The sequence below is a fragment of the Dinoponera quadriceps genome, unplaced genomic scaffold, assembly GCF_001313825.1.
Source record: "Dinoponera quadriceps isolate SergipeBrazil2010 unplaced genomic scaffold, ASM131382v1 scaffold3386, whole genome shotgun sequence".
Taxonomy (NCBI): domain Eukaryota; kingdom Metazoa; phylum Arthropoda; class Insecta; order Hymenoptera; family Formicidae; genus Dinoponera; species Dinoponera quadriceps.
In genome coordinates this window covers 165,066-182,997 of record NW_014557714.1, presented here as the reverse complement: position 1 = coordinate 182,997, position 17,932 = coordinate 165,066, and the positions used below count along the sequence as shown (strand labels likewise).

Sequence of the window (17,932 nt, the reverse complement as noted above, 5' to 3'; positions counted from 1 at the left end):
CGTCTTACAAACTGTAAATATATATATGCACACACACGCGCTGCTTTTCACCCCGCTTTGGCGCCCCGCCGTGCTTTAGCTAAACAGCGCGCCGGACACGCACGCACGCATAGACGCACAAATACCCTTCCACCGGTTTTCGGGGGGCCGGCCTGAGGAAACTTGATTTACTGCCCGCGAACCGCCATGCGTTTCCCCCTCATCGACACCGGGAACACACGGAACTTTTCTCCACGCGCTCGTTACCCAGACAAGTTGCGCTTGTTTCCGAAAGCGGCTCCGCCACCTTTATCCCTATGACGCTTGCAAGCACGCGCGCGAGAGAGCTAGATCGGAATCGATGCGGTCGTTTCTGACGTCGTTCCCCTGACTATACATTGTTCACTTAATTATAGTTACAAATGCCGAAAAATTGTTTCTCCTCGGTGCAGTTATTTCGGACACGTTTCTGCTCCGACGATAATCCAAATATTGATGAACATATGATCGTTGATGAAATAAATTGATGGTCGAATAAGTTTCTCAATCGAAGGGGGTAGGGGGAGGGAGGGGAAGATTATAAGACATCGGGAGAGCACACAGTGCTTCAGTCGAAGTGGTCGTCGGCCTGCTCGACGGATAAATCAGTCCTCCCGGAATCGTTTCCACGAATCGCGCAGCAATTTCCCGGCCGTCGTGTTAAACGCCGTGTCGTTGATGGAGGCCCTCCTCGAGAGGCTCGCGCGAAGGCGGATGAGATCGTTGACGGCCATTGCCGTTAATTAAGAACGCAAGTGTAATTGGTGGCAGCGCGCGAGTGCAGAGACGCCGGACGGTTAATTTTAGAAGCCGAGGGAGACGTGCGCGCGTACGAGAGAGAGAGAGGGAAGACGAATAGTCGAAGAAGGAGAAGAAGAAGAAAGAGAGAGAGCGAGAGATGATAGGAGAGGAGAGAATCCAATCGCACGACGCGAGACAATGGAACGGAACAATGAGAGCACTCTTTCCAGGTGACTATCACCACCCCCGGAGTGTTTATGGCAGATTCGCGAGGAATCATCATCCCCGCACGCGGCAGTCGCCGGCTGCTAACCACCTCGTTCTCAAAGCGGTAATTAACTGAGACGACCCCCTCCTCGCGTCAGCGCTCGCAGCGCACTCGACTCGGCGAGCTGAGAGCTTCCACGTGCTTCTTCTTCTTTCACCTACCCCTCCCTCCTCCACCACCGCCGGCACTTAATCATCTTCTCCTCCCCACAACGCGCGGCGATCGCGGTGTGTGTGGCGCGCGGACTCCGGCGAGGTAACGCACAGGTACTTCTGGGAAATCGAAACGTGTCTGGCCGTTATTAATCTCACATCGACCGACGTGAAATATGATTTTGGCGGGTCCGCGCGATCCCCAACCGGCGGGGTCCCACCTCGTTCCTCTACCTCCATGGAGAGAGAAAGAGAGAGGGGGCCGTGTTGGGACTCTGTATGTCCGTGTCTGTGTCGTTTGTTGAGAAACACCGTGACTTATAACGCAAAAGAGAACAACGTGTTCCCGATACCGAGTGTAACAGGTTGCCCGACGTCTCTGAAGAGTGACATCGCGACCCGCGCGACGTGGCCTTCCGAGGATAGTACCGGATGGGTGGTTCCGAAGCCTCGTTCCTCGGAGTACGATTTATATTTCAGCCTGGAAATTTTTTTACACACGCGTCGAACTGTCGGACAAACAGATTCAGAACGGAGGATTCACACCGTCGTGAATCGGATCCCCTCGAGCGACTCGGCCGTCACTCCGTCGTTCCAGCGGAATTTCCAAGAAATTTCGAGAGCATTCACCGAACGATCGATCATCGTCCGCTCGGCCGTCGTCCACCGCCTGGCCGAAAACGCGTTACACACCGGGGCGAAACACGCCAGGCGCACGCGACTCGTCGTCGGGGCTGCAAGTTGGAGGGGAGGCGCCAGTCATTTTTTATACCGTCGTAGCCGCGCAAACGATTACCGACCTCATTAATAACCGGATTACACGGGAATCGCCTCCCGCGGAATAAAACGAGCAGCGCGTGCGCGTCACCGGGCTTCGCGGCGGGCTGAATTATCGCTCTCCGCGCGGGAATTCGCGGATTCCGCCACTCTCGATCTCCATTCCCGAACGGCCCGCCGTCTCTTTTCGCTCAAACGAGCCCGCGATCATCTCTTCATCCCCGTTTCCCCCGCGTTCTGCCCGCGTCGGCGACACGGGACGCGTGAAATTCGACGTCGCGGACGATGGGGCGACGAACAATCCGGGGGTGCGTCAGCTTTCCCCGCCGAGCCGGGCGGTTCGTTGCGGGCGCGCATACTCGCTTGAGTTTAGTGAACTTGCTTCCGATTCGTCGAATCTCGATTCGAATTCGTCCAAATATTTCACCGTGGTTACCTAAGAACGATCCGACCCACGTTGGGGTGCGTTTCGAAAAGTATGAAGATGAAAATCACGATGCACGATTTAAAAAGCACAGACAGCACTGAGGCTGTTCGCGTTCAAGAAGTTAACTGTGGTCAATTTCCTCCTTCTTCGGGGTATTTACCGACATAAGCTTAACCTTCAAAAAGTTCGGCAAGGAAGACGCAATTAGCGGAATCAATTTAATTTGATTTTATACAAACCTATCATATGCACAAGGAAATATCACGGACGTGGAGAACGTTCCATATTGATATATGCGTTTTTCGACGGTGCAGCTTGGATTGCACGTTATTTCTAATGTCAATATGGAAAAAAATTTTCTCTCGGGTGGTGACTGTGTAACGTAGAGCGCTACTGTGGACACGTGTCTATGAGGACAGCGGGAAAACGGGAGATTCGTTATGTTTGTCACAGAGACCACCGTGTCTGAGCAACTGATATGCAGTTGCAATCGTATCGTTCACGTTGCTTTCCGAAAGGAAGAGAGTTTCGAAAGTTGAAATCCTACTCACTCATCTGAACTCGAGTTATACGGTCGCTCCCATCCCCGCCGCCGAGGCGCGTAAACCCAAAGCAATATTCTGATTGATTCTTCACAGCTTAAGTCTGCATCTTATACGGTTACGCCAGTTCGTGCGCGAAAAGCCTCAGCCGTCCGTCACGGCGCGTCATGTGCGTAAGGGCGAGCGAGCGAAACGGGAGAAAGCTCTCGGCATGCTGAATCTGTCGGGAGCATTCAAATATACAGGAGCGCCGTTATTTACGAGCGCTTGATGCGCGGATTCTTGCGTACGAAACAGCACGTGTCCGCCGCGTCTCACCCTCTTTGGATTCCCTTCTCTCTTCCCTTCTCTCTCCCTTCCCCCTTCTCTCTCTCTCTTTCCCGCATACGTAGGCTTGCGTCGAACCACGTTGCGTTTCGCGGTGGCATAACCGGAGAGCGGATTTCGAGATGATATTGTGTTCCCGGGGAATTCCGTTTTCGTGGAAATTTCACGGGGAGGGTGCTTTAATGGACTTGTCTCGCGGTTGCGGATTCGCAGTATGCGAGAGAGTCGATTGATATAAAGAGGGAGAGAGAGAGAGAGAGAAAGAGAAGGGGTGGGGATACCATAGCGAGGTAGACGTGATAGCTCGAGGATCTACGTAAACGACGGCCACGACGACGCCGACGAGGACGATGACGAGGAAAGTAACGGGGAATTTGTTCGGCGCTCTATGAAACTTTAGAGAGCGCTATCTAATGGCCCCTGGTAGATTGTGCTAACTAGCGCGGCAACCTGTGTCCTGCCGGCGTCTATGCTAAGTGCTGTATCCTTCATAAAGTTTCCAACGTATGACGTTGTAGCATCGTAAGCTCGGCGCCACTTAAAGGACGCCTGATATATCTCGTCCCGAGAAATTATGCTTTGAACGTAAAGCGCGTTGAGGCGGCACGAGTCTTCTGCCCGCTCGCCTGCCCGACGGAGGAGGTGCAGGAGGCTCTGACGTGGCCTGGATTCTCTCCTTAGCGACGAGCAAACAAACAACAAAGGTATATTTATGCGAGTTTCGCGCATCCACAGAAGCCCCGACGACGAAGACGGGCCCTTCGACGGCTTCGTCGATGATTCCAGCCGCGCGGGGCTGACGTCAGCGAAATCAAACAGCCGGCCGCTCGCGCCGACCGTTTCATATCGCGCGTCGATGCTCGCCAGATACTTGTGGCGTTAACTCCGTCTATATACACACACACACACACATATACACAGACAAACAGGCAGAGAAACCTCTAGCATAAACGTTATTGACACACAACAATTTTAATGAAGCTAACGACGAGCCGTCTCTCGCGAGAAATCTCTCTCACCCTCTCCCTCTCTCGCGTCGAGCATTTCCACGGTTGCGCGAACAAAGAGGTATCGAGTGTCTAAACGCCCTTCGACAGCCGAAACAATTAAGCGCGAGCCGGCGTAAGTCACGAAATTAAATGGCGAGCGGCTACACACCCTCTCTCTTTCTCTCTCTCTCGCATCAACCGACGGGGTTGCCGGTCTCTCTCTCTCTCTCTCTCTCTCGTGCACCCTGTCGGAAAAGCATATGTCCGTGCGCTGGCGCATACGTAGTGGGGACCACGGGATCGAAACGGGCTTACGAGTTGCTCTCCACCATCACCGCCACCGCCGCCTTCTCGCAAGTGCCGGACCGAACGAATGAATATCCATCCGTTCCCCGTCAGCGGCGAGAAATTTCAATAAGCCAATTCGGATAATGGATTGGCACGCACGTGCGGGACCAAGTCTTGGCTGGCTTTCGGCGTTCGCTCGCTCGCTCGTGTCGAAAGCGCAACGTATTGTCTGGATCCCGATTCGTCTCGTTTCGGAATACGGGGCGAGGGGGGAGGCGACGTCACGGGAAGTTGCGGAGCGCTGTTTGTGACGGCGGGGTGCGTCGGTGCGTGCAGCGAGATCCGTCACGGGGCTCGCTATGTTTATTGGTCGCTGGCCTGTTTATCGTTACGTCGGATCGAAGAGTGGAAGTCCGCTCGCACATGTAGTGGTGAACCCAGCTCCCCCTTTCTCTCTCTCTCTCTCGATCGGTTTGCCAGATCGACCGGCCGGCAGGCGACCGGTTGCACGTTATCCTCGCCTGCGAAACGCCAACGATGATAGGCTGTCGGGATTTTGGTCAGGGTTCGCGAAAATTATGGTCGGCTGAATACGGGTTACGGAGTCAATATGAGGAAGAGCGCCCCGGGGGTTGAATGGCGGCGGCGGCGGCGGACGTGGGGAGCGGAGCCGGATCGGCGCTGTGGAATTCACCTGGGTGAAAGCTATCACGATGTAACTCACCCGCGATCTATAACGATTACGTTTCATCGCGTCCGGGCGAGCTCGAAAAATGTTCAACACGAAGCGCATGATTTCATCCCGGAAAATTGAGGATCGTATTACTTTGGATTTAATCAGGCTTATTACGTTGCGAATGTTAAAACCGCATGAAGAACGAAATCACCGGCATAAAGGTTGGATTGAAAATTCGGGACGTAGGTGCGTAAAATCGAGTAATCGAGTTCTGGGAACAATGATTATTTTTGATGTTCCAATAATAATGCGATGCAGAGAGCTCGCCGGCGAGCTGTAACGATTACGTTTCGTTGCGTCCGGGCGCGTTCGACAAATTTTCAACGCGAAATATATTATTTTATTCCGGAAAATTCAAGATCGCATTACTTGGAATATTTCATCAGGCTTGCGATTTTACAAATGTTAAAATCGAAGCGAAGAATGAGATCGCCGGTGGAAAAATTGGATGAAAAATCTGGAACATAGATAATTAAAATCGAATAATTGAATTTCGGAAACAATTATTATTTTTAATGTTCCGATAATAATGCGAGATAGCTCACCGGCGGATCTATAACGATTACGTTTCATCGCGTCCGGGCGCGCTCGAAAAATCTTCAGTGCAAATATAATTTTATTTCCGAGAGTTAAAGCTTATTATTTTTTATCTGATCAAACTTACAATTTTGGAAATAATCAAAACGTGTGGACAATAATTGCGCGGTAAAGATTCCATAAAAAATTGAAAACTGACAATTAAAATCGAACGACTGAATTCCGGGAAAGGTAGTTTTCCATTTTCTGAAAAGAATACATTCCGGAGAATTAAAAGTAAAATAATCAATAATACCAAAAACAACAATAAAATTATCGACCTTTCGAAACCCAATCATTCGATTATAACCGTTCAGCTCGAACCTCCAATCCAATTTCCAATGCGGATTTTCTCGTTCACATGTGTTTATCACGTCCAAGATCACGAGCTCAATAAAATCTCGGGAAATATTCAGAAAACGATGAGAGCACCTCCCGACGATTTCCTTCGGAGACGCAGAAATATCTCTCGCGGTCGCATGCGAACGCGTCGCGATCGCTGGATTTTTCTCAGCGCGACGAATCCACCCGAGACATATATAATCGTACCGATCCGCCGAACGCCTCGACGAACCGCGAATAGGCGTCATTATCCGAGCATACCCGGAGCACCCGGTCTCATTGTTCCAGGAGAACATGGGGCTCGCGGCTCGGCGGACGCGCCCTCGGAATGCAGTTATATCCCGCGTATTGTCCTTAAATCGTCTACTTTACGAGTGATTTGCATATCTCGCGGCCTAAAACCGCGCACGAACCTCCTCCTCCTCATCGATAGCCTCGTCGAATCGAGGCTCGTACGCACATTCGCGAGATTCCGTGTTCCGAGATAAATTCCCCGGTAGCGGCGCGTAGATTAGACCCGCGCATAATCGCCGCTAATAACCCGGAGAGCTCGGGTTTTCGCTACCTTTCCGCGTTCGCACGTACTTTCCGCCGACGTCGTTTCACGACGGCCGTTATCGCCGGCCTCTCGCGCCGATCATCGCGTCGCGAGCGACTTTTTCCACCGCCCCCCACCCCCCTCTCCTCCGTATCTCGTACTCCGCGGGATTATACGGGGACGCACTCGGGGACGCATTTAGCCGCGGATCAGCCATATTTCAGGCTTCGATTGCGGCCGTCCGGCGCCGCGGCCGGCTCGTTTGCATAGGAAATCGAGCGAAGACGCGCGCCGCGCGCTTACGCTTAACGAGCGAGGCGATTTAAACGCGCGGGAAACGCGCCCCCTTGTCACACGCACGCGCTCCGTTTATCGCGAGTCGCGCGAGAAACACTCGCGGGAGAAAGTGTACTTTTGGGAGAGTGGGGGAGGGAGAAAGAGAGAGAGAGAGAAAAAGGGAGAGAAAATCCTCTCGTCGCAGTGCAATTTATTCCGAGTCGGTGGGGGTGGGCGCGCGTTTCCGCTGGAAGCCGAGAGGTTTCGCCGAGAGCGCGGTTTCTTCTTCCACCGCGCCGATTCGAAGGCGAAATCGGATTCCCCGCCCCGCGATGCCGCGTGCGACAATGAAGAGCGCCGATCATTCAGGTAAATCTCGCGCAGTCGCATTGACGAACGCCTATCGCAATATCGCCAGATTCCTGCCGTATGCCTTGATATATTTTTGAAACCGGCGCTGACAAATATGTGAATCAATCCTCTTAGAATCCGTTATTCGTTCACTTGTTCGTTTAGAGTCATGTTTTCGGAAATATTTCCATTCTCCTTTCGCTTTCTCCCCCCCCCCCTTCCTTTATTTGATTTATTAATTTCTAGGGTACCAAGAGATATCTTTTCTAGTTTAATTAAATAAAGAAAATTAATGTATTTGCGGATTAAGGAAATTGATCAACGCAGTAAAAGAATATTCTTTACGTTACAGTGAAAAGAGAAGATTATTAATGTAGCGAGATTACATATCCGGTTGTCCTAATGATACACTTATTAGGACTTGAATCTCTCTCTTTCTCTCTGTCTACACAAGTTTATCTGAACACGTCTTTACAGACATAGTCTCATGAGATAGTTGCTTTCATCGAACACGTCGTCAATCCCATAAACGAGCGCACTCTTTTACACCCCCTTTCTCTCTCTCTCTCTCTTTCTCTCTCCCATTCTCACTCACTCTGTCATCCTCTCGCCAAACAAGAGAATTTATCTCGCGGCCGGTGGCGTCGACAGCTGTGAGCTGTGCGCGCTTCTTCTCTTAAGCGTATTATCTCGCCGAGATTTTGGAATACACCGCCGGAGAGTTATTATGTCGCTAATCTGCTGTCCTCTCCTGCCCGCGTCTCACCCACACGCGCGGGCGTGCGCGACGAATTACGCACCGTGAGAATGCACACTTGCTTGCAAAACGGTTCAGACACGATGAAGTTGGGAGTGTAGCAAACTATCACGATTGAGAGTCACCGCCGACGCGCTTGCCGAAGTGACGATACAGGCTGTGAAAATCAATAATAATAATCTTTATTAACGGGAAAACCCTTCGTTGTACACGCGGTAAAAAATTCTGTGTTGAATTTAACATAATGGATAATAACGGAATAAAAGTGACAGAAATGATGATAAATCGACGATAGCGGTAGCAATAAACGAGAGAGAGAGAGAGTCTGTTCTTTTCACCCCGATAAACACAACGGACGTGTCCATTAAGTCAGACGACACATAGCGCGACATATACGTCTGTAATGAAAGGACGGGAAGCGAGCGATGTCTCTCTTTCTGTCTCCCGATCTATTTTTCATGCGCGGTCGTTGCGATCCTTTCGGGCGAAGCCGCTCGTAAAAGGGCTCGAAATCGCTCGGCGACGTGGCGCAGCCCTTCCTCTCTCCTTTCACACGGTAGCCGAGATTTACATCCGTCGTAAAACAATAAAATACAGAAGGTATTTACTGGGGTATCAAGAAGACCGGGGTGTGCGCGCTCGTGTCTCGAAGGAGGCACCGGAGGGGTAGAGACCACGGCTCGCCCCGCTGACCGATTTCCCCAGCTGTTTTTCTCGGAGAAGCCGGGTCAACGGATGAGTCCGTCGCGCCGGAGTTTCTTCCATCGGAAAACTGCCGGTGCCGTGGCGGGAGGAGCAAAAACTTGAGGCCGTCGACGCATTGACCTCCTCAATTGTGTTTCCTTCCTCCCGTGGGTCTCAAACGGAGAGGTATCCTCGGAAGGACTTGTTTTCTCCATTCTTGAACAGTCGCGAGTATTTTTACAAGCGTCCGGTATTCTCGAAACGTGTTAGACGCGTTCCCCTCGATTTTACCGCTTCGTCCAACCGGACGTTGGATGAGCGGAGATCGCAATTAAGACCTGCCGATTATTATCTTTCGTTAATTTCGCAATAGAGTTTTCGCGGACAACTGTCGTCTTCCTGATTATTAGAACGTTATTGAGGAGTGTAATTCTCCTTTAAACACGAGTTAACTGAAATAATGAAAATGAATCACCAAGAGCGAATTCATCTTTAATTTCATCGGTGGAAATCTATCGAGGTAATGAAAATTCACGAATAACAGCGAATTTCCCTCCCTTAATTTCACTGACGATAATCGACTAGAACGATAAAAATTAACAAATAAGAGCCAGTTTCTCTCTTAGTAGGGACTGTGATTTATCGTTGTCTCACCTTTCGAATTTCGGTACTTCTTTGTGGGGTCACGCGTAGTCCCTCGTAGACTAACAATTCAAATCCATAAAGCGGTGTCGCCAACGAAGATGCCGAATGAACTTACGACGGTGCGAGACGACTTTTATGCCTCTTACCGCCGAGTCTCCTTTCGCTCGGCCGAAAGACAGACACGACGCTTGAGAAACTTCCCACAACGGATAGGACGGTTTATTTCCTTCAACCGCCGCAGCGATCCGAGGCGCGATCGGCGAACGTCGCATGCGCGCGATAACGACATCGAAAAGTTTCCCGGATGGATTTTTCAATCGCTCCCCTCCCACCCCCCGAGAAAAACCTCGCGCGTTCACGGCGCCCCGTCCGGTGTCCGTCGCGCGATTATTCAAGCGGGGCCGGCGGGAAAGTTCGTTTCCTCGACACAGTGACCTCGTCAATTTTCAACCGAGATAGTCCGCCCCGGCATCCTCGGAAGGATTCGAGCCTCTTCCTGCGGCGGCCCGCTAGATTTACGAGCGTCATAAAGCACTAAAAACGGTCACGGTAACTCCGGGGCCCGACAACGGCGACGTGGCAGTTTTATTCGCGCCATACATTCGCCGGCGGTGCGAGCGAGCGAGCGGGTGAGCGCGTCTCCACCATATCGTCGCTCAAAAACGTACAAAAGTAACAATGAAACGTGCGATTTCGCTCGAGCGCGCGCGCGCGCGTCGAAAGTTTCCTTTCCGCGACGCACACGCACGCGCACACACACACACATTTCCTTTTAGGGAAAGAGAGAGAAGAAACCCGGCAACTTTTCGCGAACGCTTCCGCGCCTCTTACGCTCGTCGCTCGTTGGCGCTCGCTCGCGGGCTCCTCCGCGAGGATGTATATTTATTTCCACGCGGCGCGCGCGCGCGGCAGACAAACCGCGCGCCACTTCCTCTTTCATAAATAAATATGAGCTTAGTCGCGTCTCGCGGAGTATCGTATTTGTCGACGCACGCGAAAGAAAGGAGCGCCGACGACGGCGCGAGGAGCGCGAAGAGGAACACCCCGACATTCTTTCGTCGCGACATGCGTCAGCCATCGGCTGTCTCCGCCGGTAGGAAGACGGATGCGCCGGCAATAGCGCCGCATAATTCATTAAAATGAGTGCACAGAGCTCCCGAGAATAAATAAACAGATAAATAAATGAATATCGGGAGCGGTTCTGGTCGGTGTTTTAAATAGTCGTCTGGGCTCGGTGCCAAGAGTCTTGCCGCGCGCGGATTCATCTTCTTCGCGGTGGAACGATGCATTGTCGTCCATAAACATCCGGCATGGAAGATTTCTCGGGACCTGACAGGGATCCCACCCGATTTTCCGAAGTAATTGTGGATTCCAGCTGGGAAATCTATGCGGGTTCTCCGATTGGGAGTGTAATATTTTCAATATAGTTTCGAAGGCTCGCGGGGGAAACTCGGCTTTTTACGGGTTCCTTCGGTTTCCGCCCCAAAGATAGAAAGATTCGGTTAATCCGTTCGGTTGATCTTCACGTCACGTTTATTATTTTCCACCAAGAAGATAAGAAACCGAAAAAGCCCGCGGAGAAACAAGTTCCACCCAGAAAACAGTACCGTCCGCGACTTATTTTTACGACCTCGCCCCCTCGACGACGAAGATATCCTTGTCGAAGCGGAGGATCGAGTGCCCTCACGGCATCACGAGCACCGATCAAACGAGCTCGCCAAGTGCGTCGGGGGTGGCCCGGTCGGGGGTTAATCGCGGAACGAACGAAAAACGCTGGCCGGCCGGCCGCTGGGCGAGAAGGGCCGGCTTTTTTTCCCGTTAATGAAGCTGTCCCTCTTCCGGGCGAAACGAAGGCGGCTGGAGCGCAGGAGGGGAGCGTTTTAGCGAGTACTCAGTTAGCCGTAGGGGGCGCGTTTTGCCCCGTGCGACAGCGCAATTACAATAAACCGCCGGCGTTTCTCGCTACCGGCCGCGCCGCATACCTCCGCCTTCTGTCCGTCCGTCTTTCTCTCTCTCTCTCTCCGCTCGCTCTCTGTCTCCCTTCCTCTCTGTTCCAACCGCCGTCGCCGGTCTCCACCGTCTCGGAGGGACTTCCTTCTCCCCGGGCTAACGTGTGTTCTCACTCGCGGCCGGAGGGAGGGGTGGACGGAGGGCATAAGCGGCACGCTTACGTAGCGGGGTCGGAGCTTAAATTAAATCCGGCTAATGTAACCGACGGGTATATTAGATCTCTTGTCTGCGGGCGCATGTCCTCCCCCTCGTGCCACGGGGATGGTCGGGGATTGGTCCCGCGGAAGGGTGAGAGAACGGTAGACGGACGATGAGATTCGAGGCCGGAGGAGAGAGAAAGAGAGGATCTGATAAAGACGAGCCTCTCGCGCGCACGTAATCCCGCACTTTTTTCCGCCCTCCTCCCCCTCGTCTTCCTATTCTTCTTCATCCCCCTGCGGCAGCGTCGCGTGTTTCGCTCATTTATCGACTTGCGCGTCACGTCCCTCGGATCCTGACAATTACGCCAGTTCGCACCGGCGCGATCACACCCTCCTGATCAGTCGGTTCTCGCTTCCGGAAATCCGTAAACGCGATACGGCACGATACGCGCCGGAAGGCCGCGGTGTGACGGAATCTTCTCCAGGCGAGATAGCGCGGTATCTCCGCGCGGGGACGGAATTAAGTGACGCGTCTCTTCTGAGGCAGATACCTCGTCTGTGGCACTGTTATCTCGCGACGGATAACGACGGGGATAACGAAAGTGAGGATTGAATCATGGGGAGAAATATTTTAAAAAACGTAACGATAAAAAGGCAAATCGCGTGACAACGCAAGTGAGGACCCGATGAAAATCCGGTGGCAGGAAACGATATCTTCGTTATCGCGTCCGAACAGTCGACTGTGTCAAAACTTGTTTGAGGTAATTGAAAACAATTGGCCGGAAATGTAAATTTCTCAGGGGGGATTCTTTTTACTTTCGTTCCAGAGAGCCTTCGATTCGGAGAAGCAGATTTTCGTTCTCACAACCGGAACATTTGTTTGCCCCTGAGCAAGTTTTGAGTCAACTAAATGGATTTTGCGGTGTGCGTGCGTGCGTCGTTACCGGCGACAGCCCGCGCGTCGGTTTCATGGGAAAATCTCGAGGCTTTCAAAGAACCTGCGATCAACGTGCTTTTTGGCACGTCTCGTCGCTGGGAAAGTCCGCCACCGGCTCCGCCGAGTCTGTGCGGGCGCGTGTGCGACGCCTCCCACAGGCACGTATGTATGCGAAGCGGCGGAAAGGTCGGCGGCGAGGAGAGAACGCGAATAAGAGAATGAAACGGAGATAGAAGAGGATCAAAGAGAATCCGCTGGAGGTGACGACGTTGTCTACCGGCGGCGGAAGCTTCGTGATCGAATCGCTAATTAGCACTCGGCTCCCAGCCGGCGGACTCTTTGAGGAGGAGGAGCAACTACTTCTCCACCGGCAGCCCCCGTCGTCGTCGTAGTCGTCGTCGTTAATGCATTCGGATCGAGTAAATCCATTTTAAGCTCGCTACGCCGCCGCGCGGCTGCGAAGTTTGGCGAGCAAACCCGACGTCGGGCGCGATTAATCGTGTTTATTTGAAGATTTACGGCGTGACCGATTTCTACCGATTAGGCAGCCGCCGGCAAGAACACCGATCGGAACGCGTGTCCGGACGGCTGAGACTCGGCGAAGGACGCGGAGAGGGAATCAGCGTCGAACGGGCCGAACCGCGTATCAAGCGCCACGCGACACTTAATTAATCGTCATGATAATTACGTCGGGTCGACGCGCGTCTCGTGTGAATTCATTGAAAGATTTCCGATGCAGAGGAGGCGCAATTAACTCGATTTATTGAACGTTCCCTGCGACTTTTTTATTTTTTCTTTTCGGCCGGAGTCAGTGATCAAATAATATCGAATGATACAATCGAGTCAATGGGGTGATGTAATATCGCAAATTGCGAAATCTTCGTTCTACGTTAACGGCGCGAATTCCGTCGAGTTTGAAGGGAGATTCGAGAATTTCGAGGAAAACGGAAAGTCCGGAGTATACCGTGCAGGCTATTGCTTTGTTCCCGCTTTATGGAAGTTCAGAAAAGGGCGTATTTAAATGTTACATGTAATATTCCATCATCTCAATGTTCATATCGAATCTCCGTACCGGGAATTCAAAGAGGGATTTAATTAAGAATCGCTTGATATCCCATTATCTCATTAGTCAACCCTTAATCTTTCTCAGTTCTTCCGATTTCAATAAGCAATGTATTAATTACATAAGTCGTCGAGCTGCAGATAGAACATTGAAAAACTCATTTTATGTCACGACTATCTCAACCGACGGCGGCCATCAAACGTTACGAAAGGCACTCCGGACGTGCCACATGTGCAACCGTTCGGATGACTCGGTCATTTGATAACTACTTTATAGATCCGGAATTTCTTGGGAGCGCCGATTGCGGTGATTTCTCGGCCACCGTGTAGGCGAGTCATTGTCGGCGGGCAACAGTGGCCGCTTGGAGAGAGGAGGGGGTGACGTTGGAAGGAGCGATTGTTTTGGTACTCTCGCACGCATCGCGCACCTGACCGAGTCATTGAGTCTCGAGCCGGCGGAGTATGTGTGTGTGTGTGTGTGTGTATATTTACATTCTGTTTGCATTTTCCATCGAGCAACCTTGACATTTCGTCGCTATTGGAATATTTCATTCGCCGTCTCGTATCTCAGCATCGCGATGATTAGCACGTGCTCTTCCGGATCGAATCGTATCCATGCGAGTGTCAGTGTTAGTGTCACAACGAAGCAGACAAGAGCAGGATGTTGGGAGAACATGGGTCATCGTTGGCAGCGATACGTCATACATTTGCAAGGTGTGTCGAATTATTTGTCGAACCGGAAATCTTCGTTTTGAACGGATATTTAGCGCGGTCCCCGGGAAGAAAGAGATGCCCCGGTCGAAATTTAGGCCGATATTCTTAGTCCGTTATTATTTGACATGTAGTTATAGCCTCATGAATCTTCGATATTTAGCAATCTGCAACTACGCTTGTTACGCTATTTCATCGAAGAAAAGAAGTTTGTTCCAAATAACCGACAAGCATAAATACGAATTTATAAGTAATTATGTTCTCGATCAAAAATCCGAAATATTTACAACTATGAGTATCGGTCTTGGAATTTAATATAAATTTGGTAAATGTTGATTTCCGCGCCTAATAATGCTTTGGTCGCGAGTCCGATCTCATCTGCAGCCCGCCAACGCTTTCTTTTCATTTCTCTCTAGCCTTGTTATTGTACAGAGTCCAAATTAAAAAAATTGATTGATAGCATTATTGGGCACGCAACTGTTATCTTTGCCTTCACAGCTTCTTATCAGTTCTTTTAAGAGCTTCAATTCTCATCGAAACTTCCAGCGTCATGAAAAGGAACTTAAAAAGAGATGAGAATGAAGTGCGTCATTTATTTTCTACTCAATTATCTCTACAAATTTTTATTTAATTATTTAATATTCGCTTATCTCATACACTTCATTTTGCGAGTTAAATATTTGATAATTAATACATTGCCGATTGAAATGAAGAATAAAGATTCAATACCGGTAGAATATTTTTGACAACCGAATATTAAACAATTCTTCAACAAATGCTATTTCGAATTTCTCCGAACTTCTTCGGCATGAAAGAAACGACGATAAATAACCATCTGCGGCATTAAGGTAAGATTGTAACCTGAGATTTTCTCGTTGGTCCTTCAAGATTCATGATACTTGCAGGATCAATGCGGGAGCAAAATTTCGGGATGTTACGCGATTTTAATATCGACCTCACCCGAAAGAAAAAAGAAAGACAAATAGTCGAGACGAGTGTTGAGCGAGACGGCATTAGGAAAAATGGCGACATCAGCGTCTAATCGGGTTGTCAGACTGTTGCGATCGTTCCGCAAGGAGGGATTTTTTCGTGCACCCGCGGGTGCCATAAACATTAATCCGAATCCCGGCCGGTTCGCCCCCGGGATCGAACGAGTCGGGACCAGAAAGTGATAAGACACAATATCTCACAATTCTCAGGGTCTTATGGGCTTTCACGTCTCGAGTGCTAACAAATTATTACGGATGATGACGTCCGAGAATCTACAATCGGCCGAGAAATAAAGAGAGAGAGAGAGAGAGAGAGAATGTCCTGGTCAGCCGGCAAACAATTAATGACGTATCCGTTTCCATTAGGTAGCTAGCTGGCTGCCTAACTGGCTCGCTCGCGCCTTTTACCCGATCATTTGCGTCAATTTATATCGATTTAATGCGTGCGCGTGTGATTAATATGTTTCACTCGCCAGGCATCATCGATAGTCTCGACGTTATCGCAACAATAGACGAACTAAATAAAATTAATCGTTCGCGCTCGCTCGCGACTAGCGAGAAATTTATCGCGGTGTCTGGAAAACAAATCCGAAAAACAAAAAAAATTAGAGAGAGAGAGAGAGAGAGAGAAAACAGCCGCGAAAACCACATCGACATCGAATACGTTTTTACCGATCCTATCGAACGGACGCTGGTCGCCGGAAGCTTGATCGATAGCGAGCGAGCAGTGGCGCGTCGCGCCACAGCCGTCGCGAAACCCACCGAAGTGTTCAGAGCGAATGGAAATACACGGAAAAACCTAGAAAAACGTAAGTGAGGTCAGGATTTGAGCAGTAAGCGCGAATCGCGACCAGTCACAATCGATTATTCTCCTCACGGTCGAAGAATAATCGACTGTGATTGATCAATTTACTTACGTCTTGCTGCTTACCGCTTTTGTACGCGCTGTAAGCTTAAAGCAGTGTCTACAATAGATATTCGTACAACGTGCATACAAATTAGCATGAACGCAAACCTTAACTGAAAATCGAATTAAGACATTGCTTTCAAATTAGCCTATCCAGAAGAAGATAGAAGTGACAGAGTAACCAGAATTCAGCGAGTAATTAGCGTTTCGACCCGTCGAATCCCAGTTACTGCCGGTTACGGTGAAGTTTTCACAATACAATGTGGATTCCTGTATGGATTTTTGGCGTTCTACATGGCTTCACATGAGTTCCATCGGACTTTCGTAGAAATCCACTTGGAAATTTTCAACAGGGTGTGGAATTCCCCATTGGAGTCGTAATGGGATAACCTAATTCGGGAGGACTTCGGCTATTCCAATCGGGATCCGTGCTGCAAACGGGAAAATCCAGGAAAACGTCTACACGGAGTCTCTCATTCATTCACGGCGATTTACCTCGTTCCCCCGACGAGAGGTTGCCTCGATCACCGGTCGAAAGCTCCGTCTCGTGGAAGGTGCGCTCGCGACCTTAGCCCCGCGCCGGTCGCTTAATTAAGCCCCCCGTACGCGTACGAAGGGTGGAAAAAAGATCAATAAAATCGCTAGTCTACGCGGGCGACCGCATTCATCCGCCACCCCATTTCTACAACATATTTTGCAACCTCGCTCCTCCCCCCGCTTCACCCCCGCATACACACACACACACACACACACCGGTCTTGGTTGCTGCTTGCGCTCCGCACGCTCCGGCCCCCCGCTAGCCTCTCGCCCACCCCCGGCTCTTCACCAGCCTCACGTGCTCGTTTCGCTCCCTCCCCTAGCGGCCTTCCGTCCACCGCACAGGGGTGGCGAACCGGGTGGCGCGCGCGTACCCGGGGTACCCCGATCCACCACTAGATGGTGACGGAGGGCGAGAGAGCGAGAGGGAGCGCGGTCGGACGAGGACGCGAGGTCTCGTGTGAGAGAGGCTCCGGTGGAGAGCGCCGCGCGCGGGTAACTTCGGCTTCCCCTCCCGTCGACCTTCTCGCCGACCGACGACCAACTGGAGTTTCTCGTCAGCCTGTCAGTTAGTGCCGCGGCGCCGTGACGGTACGGTGTTTAGTTGGTACGCGCTCGTCCCTCCCGGCTGCTCGTGCGCGCTCTCCTGTGTATACGTCTGGTCGTCGTGTCGCCCGGTGAGCCTGACGATGATAATGACGACGACGATGAAGCCGACGGCGACGGGCACGCGGGGAGCCACGGCGCGAGGAGACACGCGGCGCCCCGACGACCGCCAGTGACGCGACCGGACCTCGTGTGTGCGCCGGTCGGCTCGGTTTTTTGCATTTTTCTAAATGGATACTCTGTTTGCGCGACTCTCGACCGGCAGCAGGACGTACGCCTGAGGAGATCGTGTGTGTGTGCGGAGGACGTCGCCGATCCCCCCGTTCTTCTTATCGCCGACGTTGCCCCGCGGGTGCACGAGTGTGAGATTTTTGTAAATTTGTATCAAGTGCGCGCAGGAGAAAGAAAGAAAGAGAGAGAGAGAAAGGGGGAAGGAGAAATCTGACGGGCGGGGGGGGGATCTACAGAGACCGGTTGTGATCGATGATTTCGTTGGTGCTCTCTTTGGTGTGTGCGCGTAACCGTCGCCGATAGTCGGAGCATCCGGGCGGATACGCGAGGGATATACGGGAAGACAAGGTGAGCATACACCTCTCTCT

General features: G+C 51.3%; 1 protein-coding gene across 1 annotated transcript in view; it reads left to right on the top strand.

The window, feature by feature from the left end:
• The first annotated feature begins 17,326 nt into the window (after nt 1-17,326).
• Nucleotides 17,327-17,932, top strand: part of LOC106749400 (discoidin domain-containing receptor 2-like) — a 149,411-nt gene continuing 148,805 nt past the window's right edge. Inside the window, exon 1 of the mRNA XM_014628803.1 lies at nt 17,327-17,912. The gene's annotated coding sequence lies outside the window, so the exon portion shown is untranslated. The remainder of the gene's footprint in view (nt 17,913-17,932) is intronic.